Below are 26,625 nucleotides of genomic sequence, written 5' to 3'. Positions count from 1 at the left end.
AACCCTGCATGACCTCCTCGGTCCTACGCATCCGCTCTGATGCCAAGTCTCCCTGCTGGTGAATCTGCCCAAGCACCTGCACCCACCTGTCGTATTCCGGGTCGGCCGGTGGCTGCTGCTGTTGCACATGCCTGCCACTGGTGGCAGGTGGCACAGACTCCGCCACCTCCTCAAGAGATTCTTGACCAAGCGGTGGGGATGCTGGTGAAAGAGAAAATTACAATTACAACACATTCCAAGCAAATTAGTACCAACTACTTATGCCATGGCAAATAATTACCTTCAACAAAAGCAGCAAAGACTTCCGCTGGGGCCTCGCTATCCATGTTGCTCACCCCCCGGACCTCCTCTACTGCAATGCAGCACTCTGCCATCTCCTCCAGGGGGGTGAGCTTCAGCCGGCCTGGCATGGGGCCAGCCCCAGAGGTGTGGCTGTGTTCCCACCGTTTGGTCAATTTCTTCTTGAGGTTGGTTTTGAAGTCGTACCACCTGCAATCACAGTTTACATATTACTACATGTCACTCCTGATGTTTGCTGTAGCAACCATTGCAATCTGCAACAGATTACAACATGTGCTTCATTACACACAACTTACATTCTATTAAAATATACAAACAACCCTTAGAAGATACATTCACACTCACCCTACAATAACTATCGATTAAATGACATTGCAATCATGTCTGTGGCTCCAAGCAACGTGACCGGCCATTTACCAACTCCATCTAACATCTATTTTAAACATTACTGGTCTTGTACTGGTCAAATGTAACACACATGAACTTGCCTCTTCTTAACGTGCTCCGCCTCACGAACTTGTGGAGCCACCACATTAATCTCCGCAGTTATGTCCTCCCAAATCTTCCATCTCCTTGTGTGTGTCAACCTGTCCTGTGGACACTCGATCCAATCCCGTGCGCGGGGTACCAGTATGGCAAGCTCCTGCGGTTCGTATGCCATGTTCCTGCTGCTTGGTTCCTCCGTTGGCCTATTTCGGCCACGCCCACGGCCACCTGTCGCTGTACTTGAAGTGCTGGCCAGGCTACTCTGTTGGGAAGCCACCTGTTGTGTTCCCAATGATTCTGCTGAGGCAGAAGATGGGCCAGCTGCAGATTGCCATTCACACCAGTGGACCTGGAGGTAAATACTCAGTTACGGAGTCTTATTATATTCACCCGACCTCGGTCCCCGGCAATCACGTACGGGCACAGCAGAGGCTTCTAACGGAAGACGGCAGCAGACACTGAACTCTCTGCAAATATACAGCCGCCCCGTGTCTCTGGTGGAGCGCGGGAGACCAATACTTCCTAAACAGCCTTTGCCCGCGTCAGCGTTTAGCGGCTTGTGTTTGGCTGTCTGGCCGGCACAGCCGCCCTACTAACAACTAACACAGAACGCAGGGCAATGGGCATGGTTCACCATCTCAGACCTAATTTTGCTGCAGAGTAACCATTTTTCTATACAAGATTACGAGCTGCCGACTTCATCGACACAAGTGTCGACTTCAGCGTTATATCATCAATCCTGCTGGTATCTCAAAACCCTTTGGAAAATTACCCTTGCGGATTACAAATACCCTGTTGGGTTATTCCACAGTCTTTCCTTTACTCCCACGAAGTGCTGGTGACTTATCTCCCAATTGGGACATCATCTCCTGGTTCATATGCGCATATGAAAAAGAAACCAATTAACCAGGACCTGGTAACTATATACTGCACTTTAAACAGTTGCTAATTTTGCACATGCATTTTTAATAATAATAATTTTATATTTATTTGCGCACTTTTTCCTTCCTTTTTTTCCCCCCCCCCTTTTTTTTTTTTTTTTTTTTTTTTCCCTTTTTCAATTTTATTTATATTTTTTTGTTTTTATTTATATTTTTTTTTTTTTTATTTATTTATTTTTCTTTTTCTTTATTTTTATTATCTTTTGCATCTTAATTCAATTGTATTGGTATGAATTTGGTTCATTAGTACCGTATTTCATATATTTATTATATATATTTCTTGTGTATATCCTGTGTTTATTAATTTGTACAGTACAATAATGTTCGCATGATATGTTTATTCAATAAATTTTATACTTGTGTGCAAGAGGCGCCTACTGGTATCTCTTTTTTTCTTTATAAACTCTTGTTTTTTGGGGGCGGCAACCCCCTCCTAGAGGGCAGCCATTTGCACACAGCACACACACATTAACCCATAGCGCTCAGAATCTCTTGCTGTTTTGGCCAGCTGCAGATTGGGCTGATGTGGATGGCCCAGCAGCCTGCTCTTCTCCCACTGGCTGGTCTGTAGTGAGGGGCACATAGGAGGTGCTGGAGTCCAGGCGTTGAAAAAGTTCCTGGCACTCCTGGTCTCCTTCAGATTGAGATCCAGCCATGTTTGCAACAACATTTAGGTTTTCTAGCACACCTTTATATACTATTTCTGTAATTGGCGTACATCAGCGACACCCTGCGTTCCGTACGGCAGCGTAGACCGTGCGGCGCATAGGCCACGCCCATACCAGCGAAAAAAAACAAAAAAAACAGGCATACTTGCTAAGTCTGATTTAGTAGTTAATGGCAGATTTGAACACCAATAAACACCTCACACTGTGGCCAGACATGAAATGTATATGTGAATGTACATTTGTACTGTGCACTTGTTTGGTATGTACTACTAATGACACTAACCCATTCCATATGTAAATCCAGTCCACCACTCAGGCAATAGTAATCAGTGCTTGCATCCATTGAAAGGTCTCCAAATACTGGCTTGATGCTAGGTACATTGAATTCCACATCTCTAGTGTGGGCCGGTAGAAGGTAAGTGTTCACATGGCTCCATGGCCTAATATTGGGAAAAGGGCTTGCACTATTTGCTATGTTTCTGGTGTATAGCTTTCACTATAATAAAGCTGTCTAGTTTAGTACCTTGTAGAGTTAGGTGTAACTGGCTAGTGATGCACACTATTTCACCTGTTGTTTTCACCCATGTTTGGTGAATGTAATAGATTATATATAATGGGTTGCAAACTTCGTTGACCCTGTCTGTTTTGGAGATACTAAGTAATTGCATGGTCTGCTCAACTATGCAAAGCTACAGCAAGTGTTGTTTTGCGATGCAATGGTTTAGCCGTCTGTTGTGGCGCATACACGCTGTTAATGACAAAATGAACAATAAAGTAAATCCCAAATATCACTCTGGACAACTAATTACAGGACATGATTGCTTGAATTGTGCCATTGCTAAGATGGCGGCCTATGGGAGAGCAGCCCCATTCTCTGCTTCGGAGCTGAGGGCACTGGTCTCCGTTATGGAGACCAGGCTGGGGCATGCGGGCCTTTCATAACCAACCAGCAGAAGCGCCATGCCTATGCCGCGGCCTGCAGGCACATATTCGCGCGCACCCAGGTGCGCAGGACCATCGCACAGCTGGAGCGGCGATGGTCTGATCTGAGGCGGCGCCAGCCCGAATTGCTCCAGCAAATAAGGGCCAGCATTGCACGATGTGAGTGTTTACACATTAAATGGCCAATTGTACATTAATGCTTCCATGACCTTTTTTTAGCCAATAAGGTAACATGGCTGATCACGAGTTAAACATGGCATACACTATATGTGTGGTACTTCATGTTTGACATGCTGTAATGTGGGTCTAATATGTCATTGTTTTTGCTGCATGATGAATGAACAAATCATGTGCCTTATTTAACACATTCAATGCATTTTGAATTTTCTTACAGCACGTGACCGTGCAAGACAGGCCCGTGAGCAGGGCCAGGAGGAGGTGGCCTCGGAGGTGATGGGCCAGGAGGAGGTGGCCTCGGAGGTGATGGGCCAGGAGGAGGTGGCCGAGGAGGTCGTGGCCCAGGAGGAGCTGGCCGAGGAGGTCGTGGACGAGGAGGAGGCGTGTGAGGTGGTGGAGGTTGAAGGAAGTGGTAGGTAAACATAAGGTATCATTAATAATTGGTGGTACTACTATTTGTTAGGTACCACTGCTGAATCTAGTCTGTTTTACTCTATTATTAATTAATAAACAAAAGTGGGTTACAACAGACACACTTAGGGGTTATAGGCCCAAGCTGAAAACGTGGAATCTGGAGGCTCACGTAGGTGATGAGTGTTTATTTATGTAGGGCCTTTCTATACAAGCACAAATAAAACATCAATGGAGTATGGTCAGCCGTGATTTATAATGGAGTCACAAGTGGGCAGTTCCCCTGGGCCCCCCTCTAGCCAGTTGGCCCGTGTTGTTGCCATGTATTTTGCAAAGCTATTTTGTAGGATGGATTGCCTTTAGAAATTGTTTGGTGTATGGAAGCAGATTATTGCTGCACTTTCACCTATCTGGCAATGTGACAATGATTCAGGAAGTAAGGGGTAGAGGGACTAGGCTAGCCTTTAAATGTGGTATCTATCTATCTATATATCCATCCATCCATCCATCCATCCATCTATGTATCTATGTATCCATCTATGTATCTATCTATCATGCAGTTTAGCTATTAAGCAGTGACATGCAGGTATATATGTATGGCAAAATGTGGCATGTTCTATTGGATGTAGCTTTCTAGTAGATTGGTGAGTGTTAAGGCAGGAGAAGTGTGAGTGAGGCTCAAGTGTTGTTATGATTTTGATACATACATTGGCAATTTTATCACTCACATATTCTGTAGTGTAAGCCACTGTGTGTGTGTGTGTGGGCCCATCTTTTTTTTTCCATTACAAACAGTATTGCCTACTGTATGTAATTGTTTGTATGTATGAATTCTCATGCTGTAGGTACTTAGGATTGACTGTACAAGGTCGACCTGGATAGCATAATTAATGTTGATCCCCCTTTAACATGCCCACAGATGACCAGAGGCAAGAAGGCGAGGGGTTGAGAGGGGCCCTCCTCAGGCTGCGCCAGCACCTTCTGCACATGGCTGAAGAGGTCCAGAATGTGTGCGACCTCCTGGTCTGAAAAGTTAATTTAATTTATGTTAGATGTTAATAAATTTTTGTCATAAAAGTTAGAAGTGGTCTGTGTGTTATTGTATAATTTTACAGTATAAGTATAAATATAAGTATATAAGTATAAATAGTGGTGTTTATTTATGTAAGGTGCAAATGGGATATACAGTATATATAGATGGCTTTAGTGCATTAAAGTGGTTGAAAGTGAAGGGTAATGTAAAGATGTACATAGTGTGTTGATGTGTATGTGTGTGTTTGCAGGTGAAGAATAATTGATGATGTAATATGCATACATAACACATGGGCGTAAAGGGGCAAGAAAGAATGTTGTGAACTTAGCATGATGTAAGGGTTAATCTAAAGTGGTATTAAAGTGTTTAATTATCAATTAGATAAATAATAGATGACCATTAAAAACAATCCCTTTTGAATGAGGTTGCCTAATTGCATAAGTGGGTCATGTTACAGATTTGGGTGTTCTGATAATAGTGTTGAATTGTGCGTAAATACACCGCATCGGTGCGTACGGCCAGGTTCCCGTCCGTTCTGACGCGGTAAGACCGTGCTTACTCTGTAAGACCGTGCCAAATCTGTGCGTGTCCACCGCACACGCAAGGTTTGTATGTCGTCCGTAAACACGCCCTCTTCTTAAAGAGCGAGTCCGAATGCGGAGGCTCGGTGGGCGTTTCTACGGACGATGTCTGCACAGCGTGGCGTGCGGCACACTACGTAAGAATTCAGGAAAGTACGCACCGATCAGAATAAGGGCCATAGTGTGGACTTTGGACCTTTTACCTGCTGTGCCGGAATTGGAGGTTTTATCCTGGGTACCACCTCCATTTTTGAGCGCTTATGAGAACTGTTTCATTTCGGTTCTCCACCATCTGGGTAATTGGCCCTTTCTTCTACTTTATGTCCCATTTTTTTTATGTATGTGTGTGTTTAATAAAACGATATTGCACCATATACTTTTTCTCTAATATTTTGGGTACACATCTGAACCATTTCTGTTGGGAGCCTATTGGAGAATTTCTGTTTGCCTGTGAACTAAGGCCACCCACATATTCTTAATCACTTATCGGAGAAGAGGAGATGCCACCTCTTGTGTAGGAACGTGCGGTATTGTTCATATATACCTTCTGTTTGCAAAAGTGAACAAGATACAGAGAAGAGGATCGTCCCTTTAATATTAGGGTTGTACCTCTTTTATTCCTTAAAGGCGCCACTGGAGGGAGCACCCACATCTTCTGTTCATTTACACTCGTAATGTCTATTACATGTCACACAACCATTACATAGTAAACCACACACCATAATGCCCATTACATGTTATACCTAACACCATAATGCCCGTTACACATTATGCCACACACTATAATGCCCATTTCATATTATGCCACATAAGTGCTGCTTACCTACATGCTTGTTGCTACGGGTTTCATACTCGTTGCTATGGGATTATGCAAGGGGTTTTATTCTCGATGCCAGGGGTTTCAAGCACTTAGTCTGTGGTAGTTGTGCTGTGCGGCGTTCTGTGCTGGTGGCAGTGGCTCCTCCACGATCTATGGCCGGGCAGGCTCTGCAATGATGGCCTGTGCTGGTCAGGCCTGCTGGGGTTGGCCCTGGGCAAAGTAACATCCGACCTGGTCAAACAGGTGTCTGGCGTATGGGGCTGCCCAGCATTTCCTAGGCGTGCCGACAAAAATGGGTGCGCCCAGAAAAATGCTTGGCATCCCCTTGCAAATTACCCCTTGTCACATTACATCAGCACATGTCCCCTGTTCAGTCAATCACTGCACCAGCAAAACTCTGCATATTGTTTCCCAACACCCAACTTCACAGCAGTCAAAGTATGGAGGAAATGCTTAAATTGTGATCATTCAAGGCTTGACTTCAGAGCTGCAGGCACGTGGTCTAGTACCTTGACTTCAGAATCTTATGGGAATGCTCCCTTTGTGACTCCTGCAGCATTACTGGCTCAAGGTGATATCTTACATAAATAAAATTATGTTACTTATTATTACTTATTATATTATGTGATTAATTATATTATTGTGCAGCATCTGTACCAGCATCTCTGAAACGCCAGCTTGTTCTAAGGAAGGCTACGCTGTGTATTATCAGTTTTACTAAGAGGCATAACACCAAGAACCTCTTAGAGAAAATGAGAAAAATCATTGCACAATGGCTTACCCCTCTTAGACTCAGGGGATTTGTGGTATCTGACAATGCCACCAATAAATTTGGTGGTGCAGCATTTCTTGAAAAGTGACAGGGGCATGCAGGAGATGCTTGCAGTGGCGCGCAAAATGGTGGGACACTTTCACCAGCAAATCCTCTTGAACCTGCCCGCAATCACCTTAAACAAGAGGTTGTGACATGGTGGAACTCTACTCTCTATATGCTGCAGGGGATGGAGGAGCAGCAAAAAGCCATTCAAGCCCACACAGCCACCTATAGCAAAGGAGGGGGATGCATCTGACTTAAGTGCAGTGGAGAATGATTTCCATGTTGTGCAAGATTCTCCAGCCCTTTGAACTTACCACACATGAAGTCAGTTCAGCCAGTGCCAGCTGGAGTCATGTCATTCCCCTCATCAGGCTGTTGCAGAAGCAGCAGGAGAAAGTGAAGGAGGAGGTAAAAAGGAGCGATTCCATTATGTATGTTAGTGTTCTTGTGGATGAAGCTCTACATTCGCTTTTCCAGTATTCAAGGGTGGTCAATCTGTTAAAATCAGACCACTACATTTTGGCCACCATGCTCAATCCTCGGTTTAAAGCCTATAATGTGTCTCTGTTTCCGGTGGACACAATTCTGCAGTGATGCAAAGCACTGCTGGTTAGGAGATTGGCATCTGAAGTGGAATGTGACACGGCAACACCTCCTCCTTCATTTTCTCCCGCAACTGGGTCTGCGAGGAAACAACTCAGATTTCCTTTTTGACCCACTGGCAGTGATGCAAGGCAGGCAGGAGAGAGTTTGGACATATGGTCAGGACTGAAGTACCTGCCAACAATTTCTGACATGTCTACTGCATAAGATGCTGTCACCATTGAAAAAATGGTGGAGGTTTACATTGGTGACAGCATCCAAGTAGGCATGTCAGACAGTCCGTATTTGTGCTGGCAGGGAAAGGAGACAATTTGGAGGCCCCTGTATAAACTGCCTCTATTTTACCTGAGTTGTCCCCCTCCAGTGTGTACACCGAAACAGTTTTTAGTGCGGGAACCTGGTCAGTGAGCTGTGTAGGAGGTTGCTTACACAAAATGTGGAGAAGATGATGTTCATTAAATTAATTATTAATTCTTCAACAAAGACCAGCAATTGCCTCCAGAGACTACAGAGGACCTGTGATTGTGGAGTCCAGAGGGGGACAAATTTATAATCTGTGAGGAGGATGTACACACTGAAGGGGGGGAGGAATCGGAGGATGAGGTTGAGGAAGGCATCTTTCCTCTGTAGAGCCAGTTTGTACAGGGAGAGATGACTTGCTTCTTTTTTTTTTGAGGGGGCCCAAACAAACCAATAATGTCAGCCACAGTCATGTGGCTGACCATGTCATTGAAATGACTGGTTTGTTAAAAACAGTGTGCATGTCCTGTTTACTATACAACATATGGTGGGTGGCCCAAGGACAATTCCATCTTGCACCTATTTATTTTTTCGTTATGTGCTTTTTGGTGCCTAGTATTCCAAAATGCCATCCTGTCTGCAGGCCCGGCGACAGGGAGGTCAAGGGGGACTGTCATGTCACACGAAGTATGTGTCTTCATATGCTGTTCAGTTACTGTCATGTTACTATTGCAAAAGCTTTGCATCTTGTGAAAATTGTCCTTCCTGGCTCCTGTACGGCCTCTGATGTCATTAGCCCTGCCTTTCTTCCCATCTCTAGCTCATTGTGTGTCTGCCATTTTAACCTTCAGTTTATTCCTGTTGAGCTCTGGCAAATTATTCTCTTTTCACCTATGTCACGATCCGCGTGTGTCGCTTACCAGTCCGGGTAGTGCGGCGGGATCTGGTCCAGGTGCGTGGTCTTGGGCGTCTGAGCAGAGTGCTGGGAGGACGCGGTCAGTCACCATAATGTGTGGGTGACGCTGCCCGCTCTGACTGGTTGTCTTGTGCTGGCGCGGAGTGCCCTGTTCCAGTTCCCAGCGCTGTCCCCTCACTCTGGATGTGGGCACCGGCGGAGCGACAGCTGCAGTGCTTCCGGCCGCCTGTAGGGACTTCACTGACGCAGGGCATACTACCTCTGCCACAGCGTCTGTGCAGCAGGCACCATCTTGGTGAAGCCAGCCAATCCAATCCAGGTTGAAGCCAGCAGCCTATCAGTGAATCCCAAGGGGGATAAAAGACTCATGTTTAAACCAAGCTGGCGCCAGTTCTTCGCTTGTCAATCCTTAGGGAACACCAGCGTCCTGACTATCTGTGCGTCTTGCTCCAAGTGCAATCAGTCTGGATCACCTGGGCACTTCCAGCGTCTGGCTCCAAGTGCAATCAGTCTTTGATCATCTGTGCACCTCCAGCATTCTGCCTGGGTGCAATCTGCAAACAACCTCCTGTGCACCTTCCGTTTGGGTACAACCCCTGCTGTCACCTGTGTACCTTCTGCCTGGGTGCAATCTGCAAACAACCTCCTGTGCACCTTCCGTTTGGGTACAACCCCTGCTGTCACCTGTGTACCTTCTGCCTGGGTGCAATCTGCAAGCAACCTCCTGTGCACCTTCCGTTTGGGTACAACCCCTGCTGTCACCTGTGTACCTTCTGCCTGGGTGCAATCTGCAAGCAACCTCCTGTGCACCTTCCATTTGGGTACAACCCCTGCTATCACCTGTGTATCTTCCACCTGGGTGCAATCTGCAAGCAACCTCCTGTGCACCTTCCGTTTGGGTACAACTTCTGCTATCACCTGTGTATCTTCAGTCTGGGTGCATTCTGCAAACTACCTCCTGTGCACCTTCCATTTGGATACAATCTACACTAGTCTTCAGTATACCTTCTGCCCGGCTGCAGCCTGCTACAGTCTCCTGCGCACCCCCTACCTGGGTGCTACCCACTGCAGTCACCTGTGTATCCTGGTCCTGCTACGACTGGCCCTGATTCCTGTATGTCCCTTGGTCCTTCATCATCTACCCCGTGGCTAACTTCTACACGTCAGTGTCTCCCAGCTCCGGGCTCCTCCCAGGTCCCGTATGAGAAGGACTTATATTCGTCCCGCTACTCTGCAAGCTACTCCGGTTCCTGGTCATCACCCGGGTCCACAGAATTCCCAGGTACTGACAACCTACTGTTTTGTGCATATTACTAGAATATCAGCTTGAAATAAACCCTCATCTACATTCTTCACACATGCCTCTTCGGTTGAAGTCTCCTGGTGTAAGTACTGGTTCACTACAGACATACACAGATGAACTGTCTTAAAGGCCTTACATTAACAGCCTGGTTATTGAGTCAGAACAGGGACACCTGTGACACGCCCCAAGGATGAAAGGGGCCCAAGTAGTAGCCTGACATGTTTTTTTTCCTTAAAACAGAGTGTTCAGCACCAGGAAGGAAGGGACAGTCAAGAAACTTTACAAGTGTAATCAAACACTGCTGATAGTGGCAAGCAGTTTGAAGACAGCCCTATACTCCTAGTGTGACTCCTGTGATCCTGCAGACAGAGGGAATGCAGAGTGTTTCCAGCTGAAGCATCCAGCATGGCAAGTTATTATTATGGGTGTACTGGTCAGTGTGGAGGATATAAGGGGAGAGGAAGCTGTCCTCTTGTGCGTATGTGTCTGTGGGTCCCTTGCAAACCCCAGTTATCTGCAGGGGCACAACCCTACACTTTATTTCTCAGCCTGGTAAAATCCCCCTTCCCCCAGCATTATTACATGCCAATAAGTTGCACTGCGCTGTTTCTATATAAACCATTAGGGCAGTGCAGTGTTCAGATAACTCAGAGTTGAGGGCAGAACATATCCATCCATATTTATTACAATTTGTGTTATGTGAACAATGGCCATTATTGCTTAAATAAATATATATTGTGGGTTTTACTGCCTAGTAATATATTTATATTTTATAAAGGGGGCCGTGCGCTTTGGGTGGGGATACATACGAATGACCAGTGGTCTGGATGCCGGCAGTCAGAAAAATGACTTCCCATAGGACGGAATTTCAACTGGGTTCAGGTAAACCTACTAACCTTGCCCCCTGTCCCTCTCTAACCCCCTTTCCCCACTTACCCCCAGCCTAACCCTAAAGTCACACGTGATCCCCTTGAACCGCCATAGACCTTCCCGGGCAGCAGGATCGCATGCAATTTATCACAAGCAATCCCAGCAAGTGCTGCCAGAGGCTGTCCGATCCCACAGATCCTACGTGCAGCATTTATGAGCTAGGGGCTCTGATCTGATGCGTACGGGACCGCGTATCAGATTGGAACAAAAACCCATGCGATGTGCAAAATCTCTAGGCCCAATGCATTGGAATTGGGCAAAAGCACAGTAGAGTATGGCAACTCCCCTAACCCCCCACGCTAGCACTGCTTATATACCTACGCTAAGGATACCTGCAGCTGGGATAATGGATGTTGGCATTACAGCACCAGTCTTCTGTTGGTAGTCGGCATCAGTATTGTTGCTGGCGGCATCTGATCCGTGGGATGCTAAATGCATCCTGTCTGTCTCTGGATAGATCAGTGTACCGGGCCCCAAGATTTCTGTTGTCGGCCCTGCCTGTCTGCCACTGTAGTGTCACTCTGGCAGGGACAAATTTATACTCTGAGAATGTACAGGACACTGAAGGGGGATGAGGAATCAGAGGGTGAGGATGTTGTTGAGGATGGCATCTCTGTAGAGCCAGTTTGTACACAGATTTATTGCTTCTTTTTTTGTGGGGGCTCAAACAAACCAATAATTTCAGCCACAGTTGTTTGGCAGACCCTGTCGCTGAAATTATTGGTTTATTGAAGTGTGCATGTCCTATTTTCGCAACATAATTGGTGGGTGGGAGAGCCCAAGGATCATTCCATCTTGCACCTCTTTTTTTTTTTTGCATTATTTGCTCTTTGGGTCCCTAATTTTTCAAACTACCATCCTGTCTGTCACTACAGTGCCACTGCTAGATGTGCCAGGTGTTTGTGCCACCCACTTGTGTAGCTTTGCATAGTCATACAGCTACCTTTGTGCAACCTATTGGCCTAAAAATGATATTGTCTCCAGAGGTTGAGGTGCCTGTGTGCCAGAACCGGTAGCAGGAGGCAGACGAATATAGGAGGCAGATGAACCGCACTCACAGGACTGGAGACTCAGCCTGATTGATGTTTTAATTAATCATCAAGACCACAAAAATGCAAAAGACATACATATACTGTATATAAACCTGGTTATGAGTCCCACGCCACCACTGCTGTCCACCGGGTCCATTAGTGTCACCTCCAGGGGTGCCTACTGTCCGGTGCTAGTGATGACGTTAAGCTTCTGTGCTGGGTGTGTTCCGGCGATTATCGGCAAGGGACTAAATTTATTATGTTGTCTCAGCATATCTGGATTTATTTATACAGCCAGTGATCCAAGTTCAACCAACATACTTCAATGACACAACCACGCTGATCCTGAAACTACAAACTCTACCGGACCCTCTTCCAAAGTGTTATCTTTGTACTCCAGATATGTTATCTCTGTATGCCAGTATCCCTCATGATGCTGGTATACAAGCGACATGTAAGTTACTTACAGGGAGTACTGTCTATCAAGGCCTGAACATTTATTTATTTTTATCTCTCTGTAGAGTTGACACTTAAGTGAAATTATTTTCTTTTAGATAACAAGTGGTTTCTTTAACTACAGTGGTGTGCGGGGGCGGTGATCACGGCGCGTCAGACGTAGGACGGAAGTCCGGAGCTCTCTGACGTAGGAGGAAGGAGACACCGAGGAAATGCACGCGGCTGAGAGAGAGAAAGCCTGAGTCTGCCCGGCTCCCTCCCAGCGTATCCCGCGTCATCCGTTAGGAGACTGCCCTCCGATTGCCGTCCAAGAGAGATGCCGCGAAACTCCGCACGACAGGCAAAGTGAAATGGCGGTCTGGAACCTCCCTCCCAGCACATCCCGTATCCCGCGCCTGGAGATTGCCCTCCGATAGACGCAGTGAAGTACTGCGCGGCCAAAACTGTGAAGTAGCGGGGAGTGAAGTGGCGGCCCGGAACCCCGAGACACAGCTGTTTGCCGCAGATACCGGATAATTCCCGATGGTAGACTGCAGATACCAGATAAGTGCCGGGTATACTATTGTGTCCGGGGGAGCACCAGCAGAGACTTGCCCCAGCCCGCACCGGGTGAGACAGCAGATCAAATGGCGTTGTGATAGGCCCGAAAACGAGCAGCCTGCCCAAAAAAATCCTGCACGCTACATGGTGCCTGTGGGTGCCTGGCAGGAAGGATAGCCAGCAGAAGGGCTGCGACAAACAAATGCTTAGGCAAGTGACAGGCTGGTGTATGATCCGCTGAGACTGCTGACATCGCACGACACCGATGGCCCCACCATAGCCGCGCTAAGAAGCCAGGAGGGTGGATTCCTGAGCCGGTATCGTGAGTACGGAGTGGAAAAAAAAAAAACTTGTTTTCTCTTTGCTATTGACTGTTTACCTGAACTCTGTGACTAAACATGGGGAAAACTGGGCAGGCAAGTGCAGCAGCAAAGCTTGAGAAATTTGCTAGAGGTACTCCCGCAACAAGGCTAACTACAGGGGAAGCCCGACAGTCAGTATCTCCCCGTAAAACTGAGCTATCTGGGACTAGCCTATGTGAATCACCGGCTGAGGCCTCTTTCCAGCAGTTGCTGGAAGCTATAAATGGATGCGAAAAAAGACTGGGGGAAAAAATAGAGAAAACCCAGGCTGATATTGCGTTATTGAGGCAAGAAGTCCAAAGTGTAAACGCTAGAATGGATGAGGCTGAATCAAGAATATCACAGTTAGAGGACTCACAAAACTCAGTAAAAACCCAAATAAATCAAATAAAAGGGTCGATGGCAGGAATACAGTCCCAGGTCTCCGAAATGGAGGGCCGGCTGAGGCGGAATAATATCAGGCTGGTGGGGGTTCCCGAGAGAACAGAGGGGGGTGCCCCGGAAGAGTGGTTGGAAAAATGGCTGGCAACAAGTTTTGGGAGAGAGGCACTGTCCCCACAGTTCTGCATTGAAAGAGCCCACAGGGTACCAGGAAGGCCTCTGCCACCGGGGGCCCCACCAAGGATGCTGATTGCAAAAGTAATGAACTTTAGAGACCGGGATGTGATTATCCGCCAGGCTAGGTCAAAAAGCCAGCTGGAAATCAATGGTGCTAAAATCATGATTTTTCCAGACTACTCCAGAGATGTACAAAAGGAACGTTTGAAATACGTGAACATCAAGAAGAGGTTATGAGACGCAGGGATCCAGTACTCTGTGATGTTCCCGGCAAAACTCAGAATCATAATTGATGAAGAGACAAAATTCTTTTCCTCAGCTGAGGAAGCTTCTGCATGGCTGGAGAACTATAAAGTTAAAAAGAAATAGTAGAAGGCTGACTTACTGATGGAGGGGCTAGATTGATATGGTGACCCCTGGTATAGAGGGGGGCCAGGCCCTGGCAGACGGTCCATGGGTGGGCCAAAATCAAAAGTCCATGATTTGGAACGTTAATTTGTATGATGGCTTGACCTAGTATTGGCTTGTTTAATGATGATGGCTTGTGGCCTGGTAATAGGAAGGAGGAATTTCAAGGGAGATGTTGGGTGGGGGGGGGGGCGGTCGAGGGCGGGAAATTGGGGGTTTAATTTATAAATTAATAAAAAAAAAAAAAAAAAGAGTAGTGCATACACAGTAAATACGACGCATAAGAGATATGTCAGAGAGCTCACTGTATTGGTGATTACAAGGAAGAAGATTCCATTTTTCGCCCCGCGAATAGAAGGAAATATCCCTAGTGGATATTGGGAGTGAGTGTGGGGTAAGGGTGGTGATCGGGGAGCGAGAGCATGGTATGAAGAGGGGTGGAATGGGTATAAAGTATCCTTTTGGGAAGGTATACAGGGAGGGGGGAGGGGGGGTGGGAGGGGGGAGGGGGGCGGGAATCACTGGCCTATTTAAGAAGAACAACATTATGTTAAATAGTAGGGTTATAAGCAGGAAGCAACGAATATGTACACATAAATATAAATGGTGAAGTTTTTATATTGGAACACCCGCGGTCTTAATGATAAGATAAAGCGGACCACAGTAATGAATCAAATTAAGAAGCACGGGGCACAAATTATATGTCTGAGTGAGACACATTTAATAGAAGAAAGAGGTGGTGTGTTAAAAAAACCGTGGGTTGGATCACTATTTCATTCGTGTTTTACGAACACATCAAGGGGGGTGTCAGTTTTGATTCATAAAAATGTGCCTTTTAACTGTAAAAGAAAGGCTATAGATAAATATGGTAGATACGTTTTCTTGGAATGTCAGATATATAGCATGGACATATGTATCTTGGCTGTGTATGTCCCTCCACCCTTTCAATATGATGTCTTGGAAAAAGCTGTTGAATTTACGGCCAGGGCAACGGGGACGGAGATTATGTGTCTTGGCGACTTTAACAATGTAATGGATCCAGGCATGGACCGATGGAACCGGGGAGGGGGTGGAAGCAAAGCAGGGAATAAGGGGTTTAACAGGTTCATGATGGACATCGGGTGGAGAGATGCCTGGAGGGAAAAACACCCTGATAGCCAGATGTTCTCATGTTACTCCAGATCATTAGAGGCATTGTCAAGAATTGACATGATTTTCGTCAATGACGGATTGCTCCCCAAAATAGAAAAAATAGAATACCTCCCGCATGGTATATCAGACCATTCCCCCATTTTGGTACAGGTTAGCCAACAAATAGATAGGGGACAGCATATGTGGAAATGCCACCCAAATTGGTTAGAACAAATAGGAACGGGGGTAGAGTTGGAACAGGAATGGGAGGAGTTCTTCTATAATAATACTAAGTCTGCACCGGACTCCGTTGTATGGGATACAGGGAAAGCGGTAATGAGAGGGTCATTAATTAAACAAATAGCACAAATAAAAAGGGTAACTAGGGAAAAGAAACAGGAACTAGAGAAGAAAAACAATGCCTTAGAGAGGTTGTATTGTCTGGATAAAATGGAAAAAACCAAGGAAGAATGGCTGACAGTAAATAGGGAATGGAAAAAAGAGTTGGAAATAGAAGCAGTAAGACAGCAAAGGTTCTTAGCCCATGGGAAGTATATCAATGACGATCGGCCCGGGAGTTATATGGCCCAATTAATAAAAAATTTAACACCCCAAAACCACATAATAAAGTTAGAGGCTGAACCAGGGGTGATGGTGGAATCCAACCCAGAAATAGCTCAAGTTTTTGTTAAATACTATAAAGAACTGTATTCATCTTCATTAAGACAGGGGGAGGCAGAAATCAAACAGTTCTTAATGGGGATACCAACCCCGCAAATAAATAAAGAACAGTCTGCAACATTAGAACTACCCATAATGGTGGAGGAGACTATGTATGCTATTAGGAAACTCCCAGGAAATAAAGCATCGGGATGTGACGGGATACCAGCAGAATTCTTTAAAAAATATAGTGAGAAGTTAGCCCCACGGTTAACGGATCTGTTCAATAATAGTCTAAAAGAGGGTAGGTTGCCTGAATCAATGGATGAAGCTTCAATAGTGGTAATTAAAAAAGAAGGTAAGGACCCATGCAAACCTGATGCATATAGACCAATCTCTTTAATCAACTTAGACGCAAAACTGTTGGCAAAAATACTATCACAAAGATTGGAAACTGTTCTGAATAGTGTCATTCACCCGGACCAAACGGGGTTCCGAAAGGGCATGAGCACAAAAGAAAATATAAGGAGATTATATACAAACTTACAGGCCCAAAAAAAACAGGGGGAGGGGGAAAAAAAGGCAGTTATGCTACTGGATGCCGCAAAGGCCTACGATTGCATAGAGTGGCCATATTTATGGGCGACTCTGTGGAAGTATGGTTTCGGCCCAAAATACATCAGCTGGATAAAATTATTATATAGGAACCCTAGGGCACGAGTCCAAGTAAATGGGTATACGACAGAGGCCTTCGACCTGGCCAGGGGAACGAGGCAGGGGTGCCCACTGTCCCCTGCCCTGTTCAATCTGGCAATTGAACCTTTGGCCTGTTTATTGAGAACCACTCAGGAACTGGAAGGGAATGAGGACAGGAAGGAGATTATCTCAATGTATGCAGACGATATGCTGATTTACTTGAACAATTATAAAAAAGAAATACCAGTAGTTTTAAAAATAGTGGATACCTTTGGGAAGTTCTCAGGCTTGAGAATTAACTGGGGAAAGTCTAATATTATTCCACAAAATGGGCAAGTAAAGGAGAGTAGGGAAGGAGCTTTGAGCTGGGTGGATGACACTAAATACTTGGGAATAATAATCTCTAATAAATCAGAGCAGTTTCTGGAATTAAATATAGATCCATTAATTAAATTATATCAGGATAAGGCAAAAACCTGGATTAGGTTACCCTTAACGGTAACCGGGAGAATTAACCTAATAAAAATGATGATACTGCCAAAATTTTTGTATGTGTTCCAAAATTCACCTGTTCCGATACCAACAAAAATATTTAGGAAAATAGATAGTATCTCCTCCTCACTAATATGGGCAGGCAAAAGGGCTAGAATAAAAAAAGAAACGTTAAATAGGCCAAAAATAATGGGGGGATTGGGATTACCTAATTTTCAGATCTATTATATAGCTGCACAGCTGGTCCATACCCAGGATTGGATTAGCGGGAAAGAGAGTAATTTGGTTAAAAAAATAGTAGCTGAGAACTGTGGAAACATGTCACCTAGGCAGGCAATAATAATAGGAAATCAAAATAAAACAAGAAACCCATTGATTAATCAAGCAAGAAGTACATGGGATAAAGCAAATAAGATAATGGGAAATGAGGGAATTGACCCTGAAACTCCAATCTGGAATAAAGGGAACAATGGAACAAATAAGAAGGGAAGGAATGACATAAGTGAAGAAGAGATTAGGGTCCCGTGGGGTAAGGTGGGAATAAATAATATAGGACAGGTGTACCAAGCAGGACTGTTAAAAAGCTACAATCAATTGGAAATAGAATATAAACTCCCGAAAGGGTTCTTTTTTCGTTACCTGCAATTAAGGAGCAATCTAAATAATAGGTATGGAAATGAAAGACTGATGGTGGTAGATTCCCCCATTAAGAAAATGATGGATAGAGAAAAGAAGATGAAGGTGTCTGAAATATATAAAATTTTGGTGAATGAATTGATAAACCCCCAAATAGAGAAGCTTAGACAGGATTGGGAGCGGGATGTGGGGGGCTTGAACAATCAAGAGTGGAAGAGGGCATTGGCCTCTCCTACGAGGGCAACAGAAGCCATTAGACATCAGCAGATTCAGCTCTATATTTTACATAGAGCATATGTCACACCGGTTAAAATGCGGAAGTACGATCCTCGTAGGAGTGATATATGCCCTAAGTGTAAAAAATATCCGGGCACCTTTTTACATCTGGTTTGGGAGTGTGAGGAAGTCAACGCTTTTTGGGGACAGATAGGTCAGATATTGAATAAGTTGGGAGGCCCAGTAAGGAGGTATGGGGCTAAAATATGCCTACTAGGTATCAACAGTGATATGGGAAGGGGGGACATTAATAATCAGTTGCTTGAAAAATTGTTGGCAATGGCAAAGGTGATAATTGCAAGGAAATGGTTGGCACAGGAAAAACCGGAGGTGAGACAATGGCTAAAATTAGTGAATGACACGGTGGAGCACGAGAGACACATGCACATTAGGAGACGAGGAAACACAAATAATTTTGAAAATATATGGTCACAATGGACGCAAAGTAAATATTATAACGAATAGTAAGAGGATAGGCATAGGGAATAGGTAATATATGATATAGAAAGCCAGCAAATATAACCGATAGATGGGAGATATAGGTAACAGTGATTTGGGGTGGGGGGATGGGGTGGGGGGGGGGAGGATGAATGGGTGGGAATGTTTTTTAGGGTGTCAGGAGTATTGGAAAATGAGTATCTTCATGTTGTGCAATAGTCGATAGTATAGCTCCTGTGGTATGTATCAAAGTATTTGAATGTTTGTATGATATGATATGATAATGTTTGTCTTGATGAAAATATAATAAAGAAATACTGAATTTAAAAAAAACTACAGTGGTGTGCTATGGGTTCGTATGTGGCATCGGCATTAGTCAATGCCTACTTTGTCATTGAGCACAATGCCTTTTTCAGTGACCCTGAAATTGCCAAACATATAATATTTTTTGTACGTTACATTAAGACCTCCTGCTCATTTGGACAGGGAAGGAATCAGTGTTCCATGACCTTTATAGTTAAGGTCAATGGTCTAGAAAGCATGATTAAATTCACTTAAATTCTGCTTGCTTTTCCCATGGGAATCAGTCATATGTCCTATGAAGGGACTTTAATTGTTGTTACCAATCCAAGAAGAATCGATTGTTTTTCTGAAAATTGGTCTGGATAATTGAACTACAGGAAGGCTAGAGGAGACTAGCTATAAACCTAATTGGCCTGCGAGAACTTCTGTCTCCTACAAAGAAAAGGATTTTTCTTATCCCTGTTTAGAAAATCAGAAGATCTAAGATGTGCTAAAAGATTTAAATGTTCGTCTGATGAAGTCTTTGTAGATGAAAAAGCATTGGGACCTTTTTTCATATTGCTACAACATCTGTAATTACTCATTAAAGAATAAAACTTTTATCTTGGAAGAATACTCTGCTGTACTTCATTAAAATCTTTACGGAACATATGTACTTTAAGATTTATAGGCACTATTCCACTATTGGAGAGTATTCTGTAATCTGTGTTCTCTAACCCTCAGGAAACTTTGTGTTTGAGCAGAAAAGACTTTAAAATAAAGTGTAAATTCAAATTGGAATTGAACATTTCTAGCATAACCAGCGCGATTTTGAGTATTGCGATATATATATTATAGTCCTTGTGATCCCAGCACTCCGCCCCCCCCCCTTGGGGATATCCCGCTCTGGTGCCTGGAACAGGGTTGCTTGGCCCATACACATACAGAGATAGTAGCGGCACTGTTAGGAGCAGCTCTGGTTGCGCGGCTCCGGTAATCCGTGGGCGACGCGCCCCGGCTGTTGCTAGGTGGCCGGGACGCCGTCGCGTCATTCCCTCTGTGCTTCCGCCGGATGCGGGTGCAAGTAGCGCTGCTCCGGCACTTCTGACTCCAAGCGCCCCGGCTTTTGCTAGGCAGCCGGGACGCCGCCGCGTCATCAGCCCCGCACTTCCGCCGGACGTTGACGCGCACTCAGCGGTGTTCTCACAACTCCTTCCTCCCCTGCCGCAACGGTTGCCTAGGCGGTGGGGGACGCCAGGTGGCCGCGGGAAGGCGGGGACAGTCTGCAGCTGATTTGCAGCAGCTGCGGGGGACGCCTTTTTGGCGCCCTATTTAAACTCCCGGGCACCACTCTCTGACGCCGGTGATAGTTCTTCCTTGCTTGGTCAGAGTGCTCCCGGTTCCCTGGTTCCTGGTGGTCTTGGCTCCTGTCCTGCTTCCAGCATTCCAGTATCTGTTCCTGCGTTGCTGCTGAGGATTAACCCTTCCTGTTCCGTATCTACCTCTCTCAGATAAGTGGGGGTTATCCTCATCTCATTTGTTCCTGTTCATTCTAGTATTATTTTCATACCATCCTTGAGTATTGTTACTCCTGTATGCCATTTAGTGTTAAGTACCATCTTTTGAGTATTGTTACTCCTGTACATCTGTTATTGTTCTTATACCATCATTTGAGTATTGTTACTTCCACATATCGTTTATTGCTTCAATACCATCTCTGGAGTATTGTTACTCCCAGTGCCTTTAAGTGGCAAGTTCTATCATCTCCTAGTCTAGTGAGTCCTCGCCTGTGGTCGTAGTTAGTAGTTCCCCTTGTCCTCCGTTGGCCTTGACGGGCGCGTTGTCACAAGTAAGACCTGGAAGCATCGGGGGCGGAGCCTGACTAACGGGCTCTGTCGAACGCGGCTATTATAGGTGAAGTCTTAGCCCTTGCACGTGTCCGTCAATTCTATCCGGAGGCAACGGAGTTAGGGTTGGCGGGGAGTCTACGGATCCTTACATTATCACCGGCCTAAAAAAAAGAAAAGGCAGCTTAGTGCTTATTTTTGGGGATTCGTTCCTTTATCATGGATCCTGCTCAACAGGCCGCAGGCCACGCACTTGCAGGGCAGATGCATACACTCACCCAGAAGCTCCAGGAGCTTACCCTCAGGGTTAATACACAGGAGGAACGGGTGCATAGGGGCTTTTCTCCTGCTAGAAACCCTGAACCTAAAATAAACCTTCCTGACCGTTTTTCTGGGGATCGCTCCCAGTTTTTTTATTTTAGGGAGGCTTGCAAATTGTTTTTCAAACTCCGGCCGATATCCTCAGGTACGGAGATTCAAAAGGTGGGGATTATCGTCTATCTTCTCCAGGGTGATCCTCAGTCCTGGGCTTTTGGGCTCCCTTCAGGAGACTTGGCCCTCACGTCTGTGGATTCTTTCTTCTCTGCCATGGGGGTACTATATGATGACCCAGACCGGACTGCCTCCGCCGAAGCTAATCTTCGGGCCCTTCGGCAGGGTAAAGGAACTGCAGAGGCATATTGCACCCAGTTTCGGAGATGGGCTATTGATTCCGGGTGGAATGACCCAGCTCTCCGTAGCCAGGTCAGAATAGGGTTGTCAGAGGGTCTTAAGGACGCCCTAGTGCATTACCCCACTCCCACATCCCTTGATGAGGTCATACAATTGGCCATCAAGGTAGACCGGCGTTTTCGCGAACGCCAGAGAGAGAGGGACTCAGGGGTGCTGCCCTCACAGTCACATGGGGTTGCCCTGGAGAATTTAGATGAAGAACCCATGCAAAAAGGAGCTACTCATTTATCCACCGCAGAAAAAAACCGTAGGAGGACCCGGGGTTTGTGTCTCTACTGTGGAGGTCAGGGTCACCGGGCAGTAGCTTGTCCTTTGAAACCAGTAAAAGACCGGGCCTAGATGAATTCGGGGGAGTTCATTTGGGCCTATCTAGTTTTTCTCCCCTCAACTCGATCTTATTACAGGTCGTTGTCTCTAGTGGTAAAACATCATCAGAGGTCTCTGCCTTTGTGGATTGCGGGCGGCTGGCAATTTTATAGACATTGGACTGGTTCACGCTTTGGGGCTCAAGCCCGTACCCTTAGTTAATACCGTGTCAGTCTGTGGGTTAGACGGCCTTCCGCTCTCCAACGGCAGCATCTCTTCATGCACTCCTGGTATTCATTTGTCGGTGGGAGCTCTTCATTCGGAAGAGATCTCTTTTTACATTTTTCATTGTCCATGGGCTCCTCTTGTACTGGGTTTACCATGGTTAAAAAAACATAATCCCAATATTGACTGGGAGACAGGGGAGATTACGCGGTGGGGCTCATCTTGTGCTGACAAATGTCTCACGCTTCCTCTCCGGGCCATACACTCGGTCATCTCTTCCTTGCCTCCTCCCTATAGGGAGTTTGCCGATGTATTCTCGAAAAAAGAAGCTGATACTTTGCCCCCTCACCGCGCTTTTGACTGTGCCATTGACCTGATTCCTGACTCCCGGCTGCCCAAAGGGAGGCTTTATGCCTTATCGGTTCCTGAATCCCAGGCTATGGACAGTTATATCAAAGAAAGTCTTGAGAAAGGGTTTATTCGTCCCTCTAAGTCCTCGGTAGGCGCAGGTTTTTTCTTTGTAGAAAAAAAGGACGGGTCACTTCGCCCGTGTATTGACTTTCGAGCTCTTAACAAAATAACTATCAATAATTCTTATCCATTACCTCTCATTTCAGTCTTATTTGATCAGATTCGTGATGCAGTCATCTTTTCAAAAATCGATTTAAGAGGTGCATATAACCTCATCAGAATTCGCCAGGGTGATGAGTGGAAGACCGCGTTTAATACCCATTCTGGCCACTATGAATACCTGGTGATGCCGTTTGGACTGGCCAACGCGCCTGCGGTCTTCCAAGATTTCATCAATGAGGTGCTTCGGCCATTCTTAGGAACTTTCGCAGTGGTGTACCTGGACGACATTTTAATTTTCTCTAAGAGTCTTTCCGAACATCGCCGACATGTTTGTATGGTCCTCCAAAAACTATGAGAGAACCAATTGTACGCTAAATTAGATAAGTGTGAATTTGAAGTCTGTCCGATCTCTTTTTTAGGGTACATCATCTCACCCAAGGGTTTTTCTATGGATCCATGTAAAGTTCAGGCTATCCTATCTTGGGCTCGTCCTACCAACCTTAAAGCAGTCCAAAGATTTCTGGGCTTTGCGAATTATTATCGTAAATTTATTCGGTCTTTTTCTCAGATTGTTGCTCCCATCGTTGAGCTTACCCGCAAGGATGCCGATCCCGGTCATTGGTCCCCACGGGCTATCGAATCCTTTGAATTATTAAAAAGGGCCTTTTGTTCTGCTCCCATTTTGCATCATCCGGATCCCAGTTTCCCATTTATTGTTGAAGTGGATGCCTCGGATATTGGGGCCGGAGCTGTTTTTTCTCAAAAGAATAGTTTCGATCAGAAAATTCATCCTTGTGCCTACTTCTCCCGCAAGTTTTCCTCGGCCGAGAGGAATTATGATGTGGGGAACCGGGAGTTGCTGGCTATAAAGTGGGCGTTCGAAGAGTGGCGCCATTGGTTGGAAGGTGCAAAACATGTCATCACGGTGATCACGGATCATAAAAACCTGGCCTATATCGAGTCAGCCAAAAGACTTAACCCACGCCAGGCACGATGGGCATTGTTTTTTACCAGGTTTCGTTTTCTCATCACCTTCAGACCCGGTCCCAAAAACATTAAGGCTGACTCTCTTTCCCGGAGTTTTTTAACCAGTCTTACTTCTAATTCCAGCGAAACCCCCATTCGCCCGTCTTCCATCATCCATGCCGCTGTAGCCCAGGACTTGGCGTCCCGTGTCATCGCCTCTCAATCCTTGGCTCCCCAGAACACTCCACAGGGTCCTCTTTTTGTTCCCAAGGAACTAAGAGAACTGGTCATCAAGGACTTCCATTCTAGCAGATTCGCCGGACATCCTGGCATAACCAAGACCCTTGAACATTTGTCCCGTGCAGTTTGGTGGCCTGCTATGAAACAGGATGTCTCTCGTTTTATTTCTTCTTGTCAGACTTGTGCCAGACATAAGTCTTCGCGACTCTCGCCTGTGGGTCAACTTCTGTCATTGTCCATTCCAAAAAGGCCATGGTCTCATATGGCTATGGACTTCATTGTGGATCTTCCGTCTTCTTCTCATTATACCACCATCTGGGTCACGGTGGACCGTTTCAGTAAAATGGCACAGTTTGGAGGTTATTCTGATCGTAGCGGCCAAACGTGCGTACGTTCCCAATTAACGTACGCTCTCCGTACGCGGCCGTTGGGGTTAAGTACACCCACAAGTCAGCCGCATACGTACGGCCAGAAACAACGTCAAAGGGGAGTGTCGTACAATTGAGCGTACGCCAACGTACACGGACGGCCCAGCCCTTACACTCCGACAACTGGCGTACAACAGCTTGCACGGACGGGTCCCTATTGTTTTCAATAGAAAACTCAGCTTATGTCACCGCTCGTGAGAGTGAGCGTACGTCCGTGCACGCTGGCATACCCTTCACATATATGGACCTGCAAATCTTGCCTTTCAACTACAAATCAGACAATTAATTAATTATTCTAATTGTTATTCAATTATTGTTTTCTATTAACTCAATTGTCTACCTTAATAAAGACCCTAATAAAACAACATTTTAACCCTCATTACATGTATATTTGTTATGTTCTAATGTGGCATTTTAATCACTATCTATGTGTCCCCATATTGCTGTTACTTTTAAATCAAGTTATGTTGGTGTTTCTGTATATGTACTAAATTATGTCCATAATTAGTTTGTCCAAAATGTGTAACATGTATACCTACCCTGATGTTATGTGTGATGTTTTAATCTAACAACATTAAACATTCATGCATTTTCACTATGTGTTATTTTACTCAAAAACACACACATTCACACATCAATCATTACCCCTCACCTCAAATTACAAATATAACTTACATTACACATCTGTATGTACCTACCCTTACAAGCCCTCTAACATATTTATTATTAAAAACACAGGCAACTTCTAACTGAACATAAACTTTTATTAAGAACAAACATAATAAGGAGGGGGGGGAATAAAAATAAATTAAATGAGGGCCTCCAAACGTAAAAAAAGAAGATTTAAATAAAAAAGGGTAAGGAATATCTCCCGCAAGATGTTGTCCACCTCCTCCTGGTGCTGTTCAGTGTCTGTAGTGAAGGGATAAAAAAAAAAAAATAATAATATATAACATACACAAATGTTTGTTGTATTTGTACATAATAAAAAGTTGTGAGTTATGTGTGAAGGCCACATACATTTTTAAACTACATTGAAGATGGGTCTGCTGTAAACACAGTACTAAAAAATAATATGTTAACACACACATACTGTACATAGTAAATAACATTAATTAAATTACTCCTTCTTGGATGAATGTATGCTGTATCCCAATTGGTAGTTTGGTTTTGGGGAACTCTCCTCTAACCTCACAATTAGGCTGTGCTATTTAAGGGTTATGACATTGTTGCGGCTTAAGCACTCCTTACTATTTGAAATTTAGGACATTGCTGTACAAATTATAGGCCTAAAGCTATGTTTGTAAAGCATGCATCCGCATGGCCTCACACACTATTAACAAAACAATCTATAAATTTATGTTGGACATCATGCTGGGAACTGGAGTTACCCAACACCTGGACCCACATAACTACAACACCACTAATGTCGGATATCTCATTGGATGTACTGTTATGTCAATTATTCAAGTGGTGAGGCATGGCCACACTCCAAAAAAACACCAAGGGGACCCTTGTTCCTGGAGAAGGACAGGCCTCACCTCATGGTCGCCCTGCAGTGATATGTTGCAACTAATGTTGATGTTGGATACACATATGTGGTTGTTGTGATTGTTTATGTGTAGAAATGTGTAGGTAAACATTAGACACATTATTTACTTACGGCTAGTTGAGCCATCCTGCTCGCCGCTGGTTGGGTGTGCGGTGGTTGGGGGGGTCAGGAGCAAGGGGGATGGGATAGGACTTGGGATACTGGTAGTGGGTTGGAGTGGGGATTGGAGAGGTTTGGGGGTGGGTGGTGGAGAGGTGTAGGGGGGTTGGAAATGGGGTGGGGAGGGGGTGGGGGTAGGGGTGTGGGTGGGAGTTGGGGAGGGGGTGGGGGTTGGGGAGGGGGTGGGGGTAGGGGTGTGGGTGGGGGTTGGGGAGAGGGTGGGGGTAGGGGTGTGGGTTGGGGAGGGGGTGGGGGTTGGGGAGTGGCTGGTGGAAGGGGATGGCGAAATTTGGTGGGCCCCAGCTTGACCCATTGTCTCCTCCTCTTCCTCCTCCTCTTCCTCCTCCTCTTCCTCCTCCTCTTCCTCCTCCTTGTCTGGCTGCTCCTGGGCTGCCTGCTCCTGGGCTGCCTGCTCCCGGGCTGCCTGCTCCCGGGCTTCTATGCGTGCTCTTGCCCGTGCTGA

At 45.5% G+C, this 26,625-nt stretch overlaps 1 long non-coding RNA gene across 1 annotated transcript; it reads left to right on the top strand.

The window, feature by feature from the left end:
- Positions 1-2,757: 2,757 nt before the first annotated feature.
- Positions 2,758-5,009, top strand: LOC146041866 (uncharacterized). Its single transcript, XR_014463635.1, has 2 exons — positions 2,758-3,926; positions 4,845-5,009. It is a non-coding gene; the product is annotated as an uncharacterized LOC146041866 (long non-coding RNA).
- Positions 5,010-26,625: the final 21,616 nt, after the last annotated feature.

The sequence above is a fragment of the Crinia signifera genome, chromosome 19 (genome assembly GCF_055691185.1).
Source record: "Crinia signifera chromosome 19, ASM5569118v1, whole genome shotgun sequence".
In the NCBI taxonomy this organism is placed as follows: Eukaryota; Metazoa; Chordata; class Amphibia; order Anura; family Myobatrachidae; genus Crinia; species Crinia signifera.
Note: the sequence above shows the minus strand (reverse complement) of the source record. Positions and strands in the feature narration are given on the sequence as shown.